This window comes from Salmo trutta, chromosome 20, assembly GCF_901001165.1.
Source record: "Salmo trutta chromosome 20, fSalTru1.1, whole genome shotgun sequence".
NCBI lineage: Eukaryota > Metazoa > Chordata > Actinopteri > Salmoniformes > Salmonidae > Salmo > Salmo trutta.
In genome coordinates, this window is record NC_042976.1 from 17,022,663 (window position 1) to 17,038,863 (window position 16,201).

A 16,201-nucleotide genomic window follows, 5' to 3' on the forward strand; every position below is an offset into this window, starting at 1 on the left:
CAAACACATCTGAGGCAGTTGGCTCAAATTTACCAACTTTAATAATCACTGTGGACATTAGTTAAAAAGAGGCAAAATATGTTGATGTGGTATACAAAGGGAAAATACTAAAAGCATTGTGGTGTGCAAACACCTGCCAAAATGTCACAACAGATGTGAAATACTACAGCACCTGTTCGTTGAAATAGTACAGCACCTGTTTGTTAGATGTGACGTGCTTCTCTGGGAGTCCGGGGTGATTACAATGTTTTAGGTCTACACACATTGATACGATTTGATTCCACGATGCCAGTTATTTTAAATTAACACCTGGTTGAATTGATAGTCAGATTAAGTCTTTGAGATGAAGGCTCTGTTTTCTGAGAGCCAATCGGAAATAGTCATAGGAGAGTAGAGCCAATTAATCTCTTCAGTGACGAGCTTTGGAGGAATGGCCTGGTTAACTTCTGGTGGCATGCTGAGAAGGTTGGATCCAAATTCAGCTGCTTTTTTCTCTCATCTGATGCTCACAAACCATGACGTTCCCTGCTGCCAGAGAATATCTTTGAGATGTGTTGTCTGTTTCCTAGTTTATTTTACACAGTATAATTGAAATATTTATATGAGTTTTATTCTAATTTAATTGATTGTCAAAACACAGATAACACCCGGGTGGAAGGATTTCAGCAGCTGAAAATACTGAGTGATTTTTATGGAAGGATTTCCTTAAACTTGGCGCATAACACATCTGTAATGACATACCAACTGGCACAGCAACATGTATTCTGCCTCAAAGCATGAACGCTGGTGAGACAGTTTCACTTCCAGGGCTGGGTTGTGGATAGTGATGTTCTGTTCTCTTTGCTCTTTGTTTTTACTCCTGCTTAGTAAAGGCCTTCCCTTGAGGAGCTTTGACTGGTGTTTCTGAGAGTGGATGATAGTAATCATCTCTCCCTGATCCACACAGAGCCAGGGTTGAAAAGGGAAAACTACTTTGATAATACTCTACAGGATAGCAGGGACTCTCAGTGCTGTGAGGTACAACAGTTTACACTCTGACAATTTAGACTAGACAGATTAAATCATAACACATTGTGCATTCTCACATTGTGGAAACATACCAACAATTCAGTTGTTATTGAATTCTAGCCTTTAAAAAGGAACTGTAACGCCAGATTAATCAACAGTCCAACAAGCTGGTCTCGCCTCCCCACAGGTGATGTTCTGAACAACTCTGTCTACATTCTGGATGACTGTATTGAACATATGGTAATACTCACTCTTCCATTCATGTGTTTTCCTTTGCAGCTGCACTGGGATGCTTCTATACTAAATCATTGAGGTTTGTGGTATAGACATGCCAGACAGCAACAGCGTGGTATAATTTCCTAGCAGAATCCTAATACTTCAATGCAATTCCAATTGATCAATTTAACTGCCTGTAGACAAGACACTGAAAGGAAAGCTGACATTTCTATTAAGGCTGAAAATGTTAGCTTTATTTCACTTGTCTAGCAGCCCATGTTATGCATTATGTACATTAACTTAGAATACTGTATCTTCACTGCTTAATCTAGATATAATGACATCCAAGTACTTGCATTGTCAAACTGCATATTTACACCTTAAGTGGTAAATCAAAAAGGATAAAACATTTATGGAGGCACTTACAGTAACACAGTAGACACCATTGGGCCCTAGGTTCTGTGTCCATGCACTAATGATGATTTTCGACTAACACCCACCAGTGTTACACTAGTGTATACACCCTTATGTTATACTAGGGAAATTATGTTTCCATATCTGTAGGGCTGACAGTGGGGACTTGTGGAGAGCAGAATCAACAACCTCTGCATAATCAAAACAGATGCTTTGTGAGAAGGTGTTAAAGGTCACAGTTAGCCATTCTTATGTAAATGAGAGCTGAAAAGTACCAGTGGCCTGGCTTTGGCACCGAGTCAGAGCAAGTGCCGACCCGCAAGGATGGAAACAGAAAACTCTGAGACTTTTGTGTAAACACTGTATGGAAATGTGTCTACTACAGTCAGTAGCTCTAATTGAAGATTTGATTTGGGAGAGAAAAAAGCCTCCCAACCCAGAGGGACTATCCCAATTAGAAAGGGGAATATGCTTTTGAACAAGATCAAATCGAATCGAATCAAATTGTATTGGTCACATACACATATTTAGCAGATGTTCTTGTGGGTGTAGCGAAATGCTTGTGGCGAAATGCTCCTAGCTCCAACAGTGCAGTAATATCTAAGAATCCACAACAATACACACAAATCCAAAAGTAAAATAATGGAATTAAGAAATATATAAATATTAGGACGAGCAACGTCGGAATGGTATTGAGTAAAATACAGTAGAATAGAATACGGTATATACATATGAAATGAGTAAAGCAGTATGTAAATATTATTAGTGACTAGTGTTCCATTATTAAAGTGACCAGTGATTCCATGTCGATGTATATAGGGCAGCAGCCTCCAAGGTGCAGTGTTGAGTAACCAGGTGGAAGCCAGCTAGTGATGGCTATTTAACAGTCTGATGGCCTTGAGATAGAAGCTGTTTTTCAGTCTCTCGATCCCAGCTTTGATGCAGCTGCACTGACCTCGCCTTCAGGATGATAGCTAGGTGAACAGGCCATGGCTCGGGTGATTGATGTCCTTGATGATCTTTTTGGCCTTCCTCTGACATCGGGTGCTGTAGGTGTCCTGGAGGGTGGGTAGTTTGCCCCCGGTAATGCATTGGACAGACCGCACCACCCTCTTGAGAGCCTTACGGTTGCAGGTGGTGCAGTTGCCGTACCAGACGGTGATACAGCCAAACAGAATGCTTTTAATTGTGCATCTGTAAAAGTTTGTGAGAGTCTTAGGTGACAAGCCAAATTTCTTCAGCCTCCTGAGGTTGAAGAGGTGGTGTTGCGCCTTCTTCACCACACTGTCTGTGTGGGTGGACTATTTCAGATAGTCAGTGATGTGTATGCCGAGGAACTTGAAGCTTTCCACCAACTCATTTGTGGTCCCGTCAATATGGATAGGGGCATGTTCCCTCCTCCCTGTAGGCTTTCTCGTCATTGTTGGTAATCAGGCCTGCTATGGTAGTGTTGTCAGCAAACTTGATGATTGAGTTGGAGGTGTGTATGGCCACGCAGTCATGGGTGTACAGGAGGGGGCTGAGTACATACACTTGTGGGGCCCCTGTGTTGAGGATCAGTGAAGTGGAGGTGTTGTTTCCTACCTTCACCATCTGGGGGAGGCCCGTCAGGTAGTCCAGGACCCAGTTGCACAGGGCAGGGTTCAGACCCAGGGCCCCAAACTTAATGATGAGCTTGGACGGTGCTATGGTGTTGAATGCTGAGCTATAGTCTAGGAACAGCATTCTTACATAGGTATTCCTGTTGTCCAGGTGGGATAGGGTGGTGCGCAATGCAATGGCGATTGCATCGTCTGTGGATCTATTGGGGCGGTAAGCAAATTGAAGTGAGTCTAGCGTGTAAGGTAAGGTAGAGGTGATATGATCCTTAAAGCAGTATCAAAACCCATTGTATGTAGGGATCACAAAACTGTAGCCATATCTAGGAAAACCAAAGTTCCAAATGCTGTTCCTAATTTTGTGTGTAAGAGGTCCAACAAGAGGTTTTGTAGTGATTCCTATGTTGATTATGTAAATAATATTTGCTGGTCCGTGGTGTGTAATGAGGCGCAACCAGACGCTGCACTTGACATATTTATAAAATGTCTTACTCCAGTTAGTAATAAGCATGCACCCATTAAGAAAATGACTGTAAAAACTGTTAAATCCACATGGATTGATGAGGAATTGAAAATTGTTATGGTTGAGTGGGATGAGACAAAAGGAATGGCAAATAAGTCTGGCTGCATAACTGATTGGCAAACCTACTGCAAATTGAGAAATCACATGACTAAACAGAACAAAAAGAAGAAACTATACTATGAAACAAAGATAAATGATATAAAGAATGATCGTAAAAAGCATTGGAGCACCGTATCATGTTTTTGGTATTCATCCAATGGACCCACAACATTATAGAATTTTAAAAACAATACAGCCATAACAATTTACATAAAAATACTTAATACTTAACTTAGATGTTGACTATTATCAATTACAAGCAATATAGACAGCATACATGGTTAATATTTGCCAATTACCTCTGCTAGATCACAGTTATCAATAAAAGCACTATCAAGCACTTGATAAAGTGATTTTTATGAAGAAACATCAATTAAAATCAAGACATGGGTGGAATAAATCATGTTTCTGTTGAACAAATATAAATTAAACAAGGTTTTCATCACTATTGATGTTAATTGCTTTGAACTGAACAAATTAGAAGGACAAATTGTACATTCAGTATTTTATGGAAATAATAAATGAACACAAATTAAGGCCGGTCTACACACCACATGAGGGACAGAGTTTTACTGTGTGTGTGTTGCAAATGTATTTATTCCACTTGATGCATGTGTACTGTGTCTTCCTGTCCTTCTTGTGACCACACACATCGCAACACTGCTTCTTGTTGCTACCGGCTGCAATTTAGAATTATGAAAACACTTACTTCAGGAATTTTACTAACATCTCACTCACTCACTCACTCACTCACTCACTCACTCACTCACTCACTCACTCATATATAAATTCAGAAAAAAAAGTCCTCTCACTGTCAACTGCGTTTATTTTCGGCAAACTTAACATGTGTAAATATTTGTATGAACATAACAAGATTCAATAAATGAGACATAAACTGAACAAGTTCCACAGATGTGTGACTAACAGAAATTGAATAATGTGTCCCTGAACAAAGGGGGGGTCAAAATCAAAATCAAAATTAACAGTCAGTATCTTGTGTGGCCACCAGCTGCCTTAAGTACTGCAGTGCATCTCCTCCTCATGGACTGTACCTGATTTGCCAGTTCTTGCTGTGAGATGTTACCCCACTCTTCCACCAAGGCACCTACATTTCTGGGGGGAATGGCCCTAGCCCTCACCCTCCGATCCAACAGGTCCCAGATGTGCTCAATGGGATTGAGACCCGGGCTCTTTGCTGGCCATGGCAGAATACTGACATTCCTGTCTTGCAGGAAATCACGCACAGAACGAGCAGTATGGCTGATGGCATTGTCATGCTGGAGGGTCATGTCAGGATGAGCCTGCAGGAAGGGTACCACATGAGGGAGGAGGATGTCTTCCCTGTAATGCACAGCGTTGAGATTGCCTGCAATGACAACAAGCTCAGTCCAATGATGCTGTGACACACCACCCCAGACCATGGCGGACACTCCACCTCAAAATCGATTCCGCTCCAGAGTACAGGCCTCGGTGTAACGCTCATTCTTTCAACGATAGATGCAAATCCGACCATCACCCCTGGTGAGACAAAACCGTGACTCGTCAGTGAAGAGCACTTTTTTCCAGTACTGTCTGGTCCAGCGACGGTGGGTTTGTACCCATAGACTACGTTGTTGTCGGTGATGTCTGGTAAGAACCTGCCTTACAACAGGCCTACAAGCCATCAGTCCAGCCTCTCTCAGCCTATTGCAGACAGTCTGAGCACTGATAGAGGGATTGTGCGTTCCTGATGTAACTCAGGCAGTTGTTGTTGCCACTGTACCTGTCCCGCAGGTGTGATGTCTGGATGTACCGATCCTGTGCAGGTGTTGTTACACGTGGTCTGCCACTGCGAGGATGATCAGCTGTCTGTCCTGTCTCCCTGTAGCGCTGTCTTAGGCGTCTCACAGTACAGAAATTGCAATTTATTGCCATGGCCACATCTGCAGTCCTCATGCCTCCTTGCAGCATGCCTAAGGCACGTTCACGCAGATGAGCAGGGACCCTGGGCATCTTTCTTTTGGTGTTTTTCAAAGTCAGTAGAAAGACCTCTTTAGTGTTCTAAGTTTTCAGAACTTTGACCTTAATGGGTTCAATGTCATCCAAATGACAAACGCGGTGTACGCCGAGATGTCCAAGATGTTGAAGAATATCACAAGTGGCCAGCATAGGGTTCTTCTTTTGCTACTGTAACCAGTCACCAGCTTGTCTAAATTGTCCACCCCTCCTTTTGTGGCATTGGAGTCGATTATGATTTCTAGTTTAATGTTCCTGGCCACATATTCTCCCATCCCTATGCAGCATAATCATGAGTACCACATTTTTGCTTTTCTTTGACACGTAGAACCCTAGGGACGTGTCGGCCGTGAACACAAACATAGAGGAATTGATTTCCGTGTATTCAACAGCTGAGGTGGGAGCTCTGGCTTGTGTTTTCATAATGTTCCTACCATCATCAGCTTCCTCTTGAGGAGCTCCTGTCCCAGTTTGTGCAAAGTAAAAACGTTATTGCATGTGATGTTGTGGCCACCGAGTCCCTGTGTCACTTCCAGGACAACCCGCATTCCTTGGATCTTCTCAGGGGCTTCTCCATCTGGCTTCCCCGTATACACTTGCACGTTCCAAGCAAGTAGAAGCAGCATCACAGGCAGCCCAGATCTTGATTCCATATTTTGCGAGTTTAGACGGTATGTACTGCCTGAAGGGGCAGCTGCCCCTAAATGGCATAAGCTGCTTATCAACAGTAATCTTGGGCCCAGGGTTGTGAAACAGAGGAAGGTGGTTCACCCACTGGTTCCACACTGACCTGATTGCAGCTAGCTTGTCTCACTGCCGCCAAACTGGTCTGGTGTCTCGGTTATTGAAGCGGATAATTCTAGAAACAATGTGGACATTTTCCAGAGACATTGTTGCACAGAAAGGTTATCTGCCAGTTTCTGCATCCCAGTCACCAATCTCTCCTTGCTGTTGTTATGCTGGCAAGTTTTGTGCTTTGGTTGTGTCTATTGTGGGACCTAGAGATAGCTGTTTTTTAGTCTGTGGTTGGGTTATGACTTGCTGCCTATAAATGTGCTGATCCTACAAACTGTGTGATTCAATATAACTAGCTAGCACACTCTGTGCATTGATTCTGGGATTCTGTGGATTACCCATTGGATCTGAAAACATCAGCAAGGATAATAACTCCAAAGTACGCATGTAAATGAATTTGGTCCTCCTTCCATCTCTCTTCCTTCTCTCTCCAAAAACACGCCTTCCCTTCAAATTAGTGCAGTCCAGAATGATTTTCTGGATGGTGTCTGGGATGAAGAGTGAAAACAAACACTTAATGTCCTGCACATGAGTAACCACCATCCGCGTCAGCCCTGGTGGCATCCTTATCACATTGGCAGCCATACGGGGTGGCTCATTCCTTGGGCAAGAGACCATTCAATTTCACATTGTTTTGACATCCATATTTCTCCTTCTGCAGGATGGTGATGAGTTGGTTGCTGACTGGCTGGTCCTAGGGCTGGCTGAGGGTCAATCTCATCCTCTTCTTCCAACACACTGTCAGACGTCCGAATTGACAGACATGATCCTCATATTCTGAAAATTCTTCATCTTCCAAAGTGAAAGACGGTCCTTCCACATTAGATTCTCTCTCTACAAAAATTATTTCCAAGGCCCTCTGAGCAGAGATTATTTGCCATACTGATTGATTGTGGTAAGTAGCCACACATGCAAAGCTATTTATTTGTTGTGTCTCTCCCCCAATTTACACCTGGCTGGGGTAGATTGTGGGAAAATACAGAATTTTTTACAATGTATCAAAATAATATATTGAAATAATCTATTGTAATAACATTGTGCAGGTTTTCACACAGCACAAAGGGTAAAGAGTGTGAGAAAAGCGGGAGACAGGTAGACAGGCAGGGAGACAGACAGGTTATTGGTGCTATGTTGAAACAGCAGGCCCATGGAGGAGGAAGACAGAGTGAAGGCAAACAGCAAACCTTTTTGAAAAAAAATGTACTTGTTTTCACCTACACACACAATTTTCCACACTTTTATTACCCTGAAAATGTGTTATCGTACATGTTCATCACAGAAAATGAGCCAAGGCCAATGAGTCTCAGGTTGAAAAAATAATTTATTATATCATTTTTATTTTAGTAAACATTGAATATGGGTCCCACAGACCCGAACACCACATAAGGGTTAAATTACATTTTGGGTGAAAAGGCAAACTCGGCTCCATCATTAATTGAATCAGATGGCCCATTCATCACAAAATCCACTGATATTGCCAACTACTTTAATTATTTTTTTTTTGGCAAGATTAGCAACCTACACATCCAAGTATAACTGACCAAATTTTGAAAGGGGAAGGTAGGTTGGGAAAGGAAGGGCGGGTCAGATGGGATTGGAGGAATGACTTCATTAGGGAGCAGTCTCTGCAGGGCAGCCCTGGACAGTCAGTTGGAGAGTGGTGACATGGTGGCGAAGCAGTGGCGCGATGACCAGGCTGAGTAGTAGAAGTGGAAAAGGTCTTAGAGTGGAATCACACAGCCAGCCCTAGGACCAGCCCGTCAGGACCTATCCAGGATATGCTGCAATGTCTCAATTTGCTTACTCCGGATGTCCAGCTGAGACATACTGTTTATTCCTCAATAAGCTGACAGTTTCCACATTAGAAATTTGTCCGGTCAAAATTATCCTGGAACTATGCAAAGTATGTGGAGCTCCTACATGGGAGGAAACAATCATTGTAGTCTCTGAAGGTGGTAGCCGGCAATCTGGTAAATGTCAGTTTCCCCGTATGGTGGAAAATGGTAGACACCATTTTGGAAAAAGTCAGTTAAAATCTACACAAATAAAATAGGTTTGCAAGGAATCAGCTAAAATTGAATCAATGCACAGTGTGCTAGCTAGTTATATTGAATCACACAGTTTGTAGGATCACCACAGTTAAAGGCAGCAAGTTATAAACCAACAACAGACTAAAAACCAGCTATCACTAGGTCCCACAATAAACACAACCAAAGCACAAAACTTGCCAGCATAACAACAGCAAGGAGAGGTTGGTGACTTACTCAATGCTATTAAATGCTGGGGCACATCAAAACAGCAACGCAACGGAGGAAGTGTTACCAGTATCATAGCCAGGAGAGAAGCACCTTGGAGGGGATGTATACTGAACAAAAAAATAGACGCATGTAAAGTGTTGGTCCCATGTTTCATGAGCTGAAACAAAATATCCCAGAAATGTTCTGTACCCACAAAAAGCTTATTGCTCTCAAATTTTGTATACACATTTATTTACATCCCTGTAAGCAAGCATTTCTCCTTTGCCAAGATAATTCATCCACCTAACAGGCAGAGAGACAGACATGACCTCCACCTTCAGCTTCTTCACCTGCGGGATCGTTTGAGACCAGCCACCCGGACAGCTGATGAAACAGTAGTATTTCTGTCTGTAATAAAGCCATTTGTTGGGAAAACTCCTTCTGAGTGGCTGGGCCTTGCACCACAGTGTGTGGGCCAGTCTCCCAAGTGGATAGACCTATGCCCTCCCAGTCTGCACCCCTGCCCAGTCATGAGAAATCCATAGATTATTAGGGCCTAAGGAATGTATTATGTATTACATTTCCTTATATGAACTGTAACTCAGTATAATTGTTGAAATTGTTGCATGTTGCCTTTATATTTTTGTTCAGTATAGATTCCAGTACAGACCAGTGGAAGCCGGGAGGGAGGCAAGCGCGGGAGAGTCAAAAATAGTAAATCCAAGTAAACTAAACCAAGTGAAGTTTGGCAGTAATCCAAAAACATCCAAGGCACAATGTCAAGTAGAAGCGTGAAAGCAGGTGTCTGCTCAGTTAATGCCCCAGTGCAGGCCCCAGTGTACGGTAGGGTGTCCAGGTAAATCATCAAAAGTTTCAGCGGAGCTGTTTTGTATGTCTCCTTAAAAACTCCCTTTCCCTATTGTTCAATGTGTTCAAAGCCAGATGAAACAAAGCTAAATGGAGACAAAAATCCACTAAAAGATTTTCAGCTACAAACACTGATCAGAGAAATAGACATGCTTTCCGCCATCTTGAAAACGTGTTTTATCAATTGCTTTCACCTACTACAGTAGTTATGTTGGTCTATTGTACTTAAAACAATGTGTATGCAGGTTGCTTAGAATTCAAACCTTCTCAAAACAGCCTAATTCATACTCTTAGAGGAGGTGCTCCAACAATAATGTGATTTGTACCACATAGAAGTTAAAGTATTGGATTCTTCACACACCACACTAATCCCATTCCACTACCATTTCAATCTGTTTTTTATTATATGAAAGCAAGCTTTGCTTTTACAGTTACAAGACCATCATGCTTGATTGAGCGAGCTGTTTTGCCTTGTAGTAATGTGGTACCTGCCTGTATTTCCTTAAACCTTTATTTTAGCAATACATATAAAAATATGTATTTCATAACATATTTGTTGGGTCAGTAGCACCCAACAGGTGTGGACAGAGTTGGACAGAGTCCCTCATATGAAGACTATAGAGCCTGTCTCCATTCCTGATTTATGTAACCATTAGTTTACCTGTGTAATATTGACATAAGCTCAGAAACACTTGTCTTGCCAATGTGGTCCTGTTTTATCAATTGCTGTGCTGTGCAATGGGCAGTTCATTACCTCTGTCAAAGGATTTTGTAGCTTAAAGTTAAGTGTGTATTTGTATTTATTTTTGCAATAAATATGGTGACGCTAAAAAAATACACATTTACAATAGGACTACATCTGCAAATACATACAGCCTAATGATATATGAGTGCCCAAAACATTAAGGACACCTGCTCTCTTTCCATGACAAAGACTGACCAGGTGAATTCAGTTGAAAGCTATGCTTATTGATGTAACTTGTTAAATCCACTTCAATCAGTGTAGATGAAGGGGATGAGACAGGTTAAAGAAGGAATTTTAAGCCTTGAGACAAATGAGACATTGATTGTGTATGTGCACCATTCAAAGGGTTAATGGGCAAGACAAAAGATTTAAGTGCCTTTGAACAGGGTATGGTAGTAAGTGCCTGGCACACTGGTTTGTGTCTCGAACTGCAACACTGCTGGGTTTTTCATGCTCAACAGTGTTCCTAATGTTTGGTATACTCAGTGTATTTATAAATTATGTGTTTTGTCTCACAGAATTTATTGTCCAGGGCCTGGTTTCCCAAAAGCATCTTAAGGCTAAGTTCATCGTTAGAACCTCCATAGGCACAATTAGGCTTGGGCGGTATACCGTGTATTTGTAAATAGCCAGGGGATGGTTTTTCAATACCATCAAAACAATTTATTTTCTAAGTTATTACCTCAACTTGTGCAATACGTTAGGAGATAAAGCAGATTGCGTTCTTCATTTCACCTGTCAAGTTATTTAAAATTATGAAGCTTACCGTAGTTCCCCAGAACAGTTTGTCCAGTCATGTGTTTGTTTGTAAATAGCACAACGGATGAAGCGAGCTGGTGGGTCCATAGCGTTCTATATCTATCAGCGAATCTCTGTTGTGGGGTTCAAATGAGGTGATGAAGTTACACTCGTATGCAATTCATTACTAAATGTTTGCCATCAGATAACTTATAATGGCTTTCTGCCAGAAGTCAAAGAGCTGTGGATGAGTTATCTGTACAAATGCCATTTTTTCCCTGTGCTTCTGACTAGTGTTTTATTTCCTCTCTGTTCTTTTCCCATCTGCTCAGTGTACGCACGCTGCTCTTCCTTCAGAAAAGCATGCTTTACAACTTTGTTCATTTGCACATTTTCTCTCATAACGTTCACCTTTAAATGTCCACACTCACAGAAAATTACATTTGATAGCTACTAGCTATGCTTTTAGAACTTTATGAGCTGGATTTGCCTGGATTTGCAATTAGTTTATATTCGCTTTCACTCATTAGCATTTAGCTAACTGCGCTATTAGTTTGTCCAAATTTTGTTAGCAATCTGTTAATAGAGGCCCAATTGGCTTTTCTTGCATTCCTAGCACCCCCTTGTGTGCTATGCCAGTAATACCATAAATTCCTGGATGAGACAAGAACAGTATGACAATATGAAAATCCTTATTTCACTCAAGCCAAACATCCCCAGAAATCTCTCCACACAGAGCTGTGCATAACAAAGTTAAACCAGAGTTGGTACAGGTACATAATAACTTCAGTACCAACAGAGTGAAAAAGCTAATTTATTGCTTGTAATTGGTATAAATGTGCCTCAAGTATGGACTGCTTCAACTGGCACCAAAACTTCTACTCCAATAAACTTCTACTCCAACATGAACTAACTGAAAGCCACACCCCCACTAAGCCATGCCTCCAAAATAAATTCCCAGTGTGCATTGCCTTTTTGAATGAATTGTAGAGTTACCATCCACGACTGCATTTTATTTTCAATCCTGTGGTGTTCATCAAGTGAGTTGTTAGATGGACATTAAAATACGAGTATAATTTGTGTCATGAATTTGCATAGTTTAGAATGCATTATTTGTATGCTTAGTGAAATCCTAATTCAACCGGCTGACGAACTTTGTTAATCAGTTTCCAGATTTCCTCATAACTCCCTCCCATTTTAAGAAATCTTCCATCCAGGATTTCTGCAAGAACTGGGAATTTTACCAGAATTTTGTAACCATATCTACAAGTCACATTATGCTGTCTGATTTTAATTATTTTAGAAAAAGGTATGTTATTCATCTTTGTGTAGCATAAGATTAATCAATCAATGAATGTGCACACAAAAACACAAATGAAAAAATAAATAAATATCAAACTGCAGTAGAGAATTCTGGGAAATATGGCAATGATGGGTGAGGTTTGGGTTCAGAGTGATGCGTATGAGTTTCATGCCCTTTATTATGTTAAAACTAGGCGCCTCAAAAGAATGCCTTATGACATAAGGTAGAAGGATGTTATCTGTCAATTGTTGGTCGGTATTGGGTCCAAATCCAGCAAGTATTGTGAGGAATGATTTATAGGTTCCTCCCTGTTTCATTTTTCATGAAGTGTCTTTTTGGTTAGCCTGCTGACACATTAAGATGAAGTGGCATGTTTGATAAATGTCAGATGCAATATAAAAGCTATCCGGGTGGTTGTAGGAATCTAATACTGCCTCTGATAATGCCCCCAACATCCCTTAGCAGCACATGATTTTTATGTCTTGTGTTATTTCATGTCAGAACCAGCTGGCGGTCTTGTTTAGGATCATTTAAAAAGAGGGATTCTATCAGGACTGTGAGAGGGGAAAAACGCACATAGAGTAGCGATAGAGATGATATGACGTCAGACCATGTTCCATGATCCATTTTCACAAAAATACATTTGCATCCACAAACTCTAAATTATACTGAATTGTGTGTAGTACGTTTTGTAAAGCTAAAAGTAGTTTTCTGCGATATCTGTGGTCTGACTTAGGACAGAGACATGTTGGGGCTTGTCTCTCTGCATGCCTGTGATTGAAAGTGTTCCTCATCATTTTCCCTTTAGTTCTCTCTCTGACTGTGAAGTATCAGACAGTTCTGTGTAATCGATAAACCTTGTGGATACATACCTAGAACACAGGCGAGCTGTCAACTCCAAAGGGCCGTGTTGAGAGACCTGTACACTCCTGCCCTTCAAATCTACTCTTTCAACAGACCCTCAAAGATGTTTATAAGCATACTATATATTTACAATGGATCAATTACATTTATTATAATGTACATAATTTTATATTGTACAGAAACACAGTCCATTAACTGCCTCAGCAGCCCTTCAAGGGGGTTCCCTGAATCAGTGTGTGCTCTTGCAACTTATTAACTTCTTCAGGATTGGTGTGTCCCCTGCAGGATGGTTGAGCTAACATAGGCTAATGCGATTAGCCTGAGGTTGTAAGTAACAAGAACATTTCCCAGGACATAGACATATCTGATATTGGCAGAAAGCCTAAATTATTGTTAATCTATCTGCACTGTCCAATTTACAGTAGCTATTACAGTGAAAGAATACCATGCTATTGTTTGAGGAGAGTGCACAGTTTTGAACATGAAAAGTTATAAATAAACAAATTAGGCACATTTGGGCAGTCTTGATACAACATTTTGAACAGAAATTCAATGGTTCTTTGGATAAGTATAATACTTTTAACATACACTGCTGCCCATACACTAGTGGCCAATATCTAAATTGTACCTGGGCTGGAATAATACATTATGGCCTTTCTCTTGCATTTCAAAGATGATGGTACTAAAAAAACGTTAGTTTTTTCTTTGTATTATCTTTTACCAGATCTAATGTGTTATATTCTCTTACATTCTATTCACATTTCCACAAACTTCAAAGTGTTTCCTTTCAAATGGTACCAAGAAAATGCATATCCTTGCTTCAGGGCCTGAGGTATATTTGGGTAAGGCATTTTAGGCGAAAATTTGAAAAAAAGGGTCCAATCCTTAACTCCTACACAAGCATTTGGAATCAAGCTGTCAAATCAATTGGGTTGAAAACGTCCTGCTTACTCACATTAAAATGAATCTAGCAGAAAAATTGAAAGAGTGAAAGCTAAGGTTTTCCCATTGGTTTGGCAATCCTCTCTCCTGCTAGCAATCACCAATGGATGATGTGGTCGGACGTTTAAAAATATCTCTGATAACTACAGTATCTTCACTGCATTAGAGGCTTTTACCTTAACTATGCACACCATATGTTAATCTTTTTACAAGCTTTAGCAGTCCACAGGTAATTTGGATCATTTGGATCACGAAAACATTATCTTCCACGTTCCACTTTTCCCCTCCCATTAGATATGTTCTGATGTGCTAATATGGGATATCGTACCGCTAATGTTGGATAGTTCATTTTAAAACCCCTTTGAGGGTCAGCAAAGAGAAAAATACGATTTTAAACATTGCAAAGACATTATCTTTTTTTAAATCCCAATGTAGCATAACCAAACCTCCCTGTGTTAGCCATTTAAGTGATGCAGCATGCACCTTCTGAAATACATTAACATTGGATTCTTTGAGAACACCAAGCAGAAACAAAACCACGTTTTTCCACAGGTGGGACTTGTTGATTTATGACTGGGTTTAGAATGCAGCCCCCTGAGTTAAACCATGGTAGGAGAGAATAATAAATCTACCACTGATCCTGGTCAACCCCTAGCCTGAAATTCTACAGTCCATTTGGCCCCCAATGTCAGCTCTGTTAGCCTGGGTCCACTTCTAGTAGTAAATATTTAGCTCTCTGCCCAAAGGGGAGGTAAGGTGTAGGCATAGCTAGCTGACTGTGTGTACAGTACTGTACACTCACCTGATCTGCTTGGACACTGTGTGGGAATCTTAAAAGTGAAAAAAACATGCAGTTGACCTCCCACATACAAGTTCCTTACGTATCAAAATCCATAAGAATATCCTGAAATTGTTTGCTTTGCTCCTTTTCAGTTTGGGCCCAACGGGGAACTTGCACCAGTGAAGTTGCACTTAAGATTCAGACCTCTGTGAGAATTGTGCCCTCTGAGACCTTTGGAGTTTTATTATACATTCCATAATAAGTGTACAGTATGTTTTCATTGCTGTAGCTATGGACTTGCTTTGAAATTATCCAGTCGGATAAGTCTCTTTAGGATTCTCACAGCATGGACTGTCATCAATTAACACTTATTGCAATGTCAAGTTGCTTTGTGTCAATGTGATTAATCGTGATTAATCATGCAGCTTTGGTTCATCAAATCATTTTCCCACTGTGAGATGGACCAAGGTCCAAATACAGCAGCGTTTGACATTCCCCTTTGATCTCCAACGATCAAAGACAGTGTATAATGTACTCATGTTTGCATGATGCTTCACCATGGTGATGGAACTGTCACCATGAAACAGCCCATCATTTATCATATTAACAGAGATATCATCATGACTTTGAACTAATTTTGTAATTGGCATTTCCTTTTGAAGTGGATGTTACAAATGTGGCTTTACTATAATAAATGAAATGCTCACCTTAGATTTTGCAGCAGTCGTTTCATCTATTAGACCAAAAGCTGTGTTTATCTTCTAACCTCACTCTACCTGCAAGGCCAGTGCCAGTGTTTTGATATGAATTTTGCCTGGTGTTGTTGGGAGTGTTTGTCTGACCCTTGCATGACCCTTGTGGGGATGAGGGACTTGGAGTGATTTAGAGAGTGATTAAGGTGGGAAGCATGTGCGTGATCTAAATCACATTTAATGGCATGATGAGTTATCTCCAAGCTTGTTTACAACAGAAAGACAGAAGGATAAGCATATCTTTCTCCCAGCAAGATCCTGTCAATGACAAAATACTACAGTATCTGCATTGTGGAAACATACAATTTCATAACAGCCTGTCAT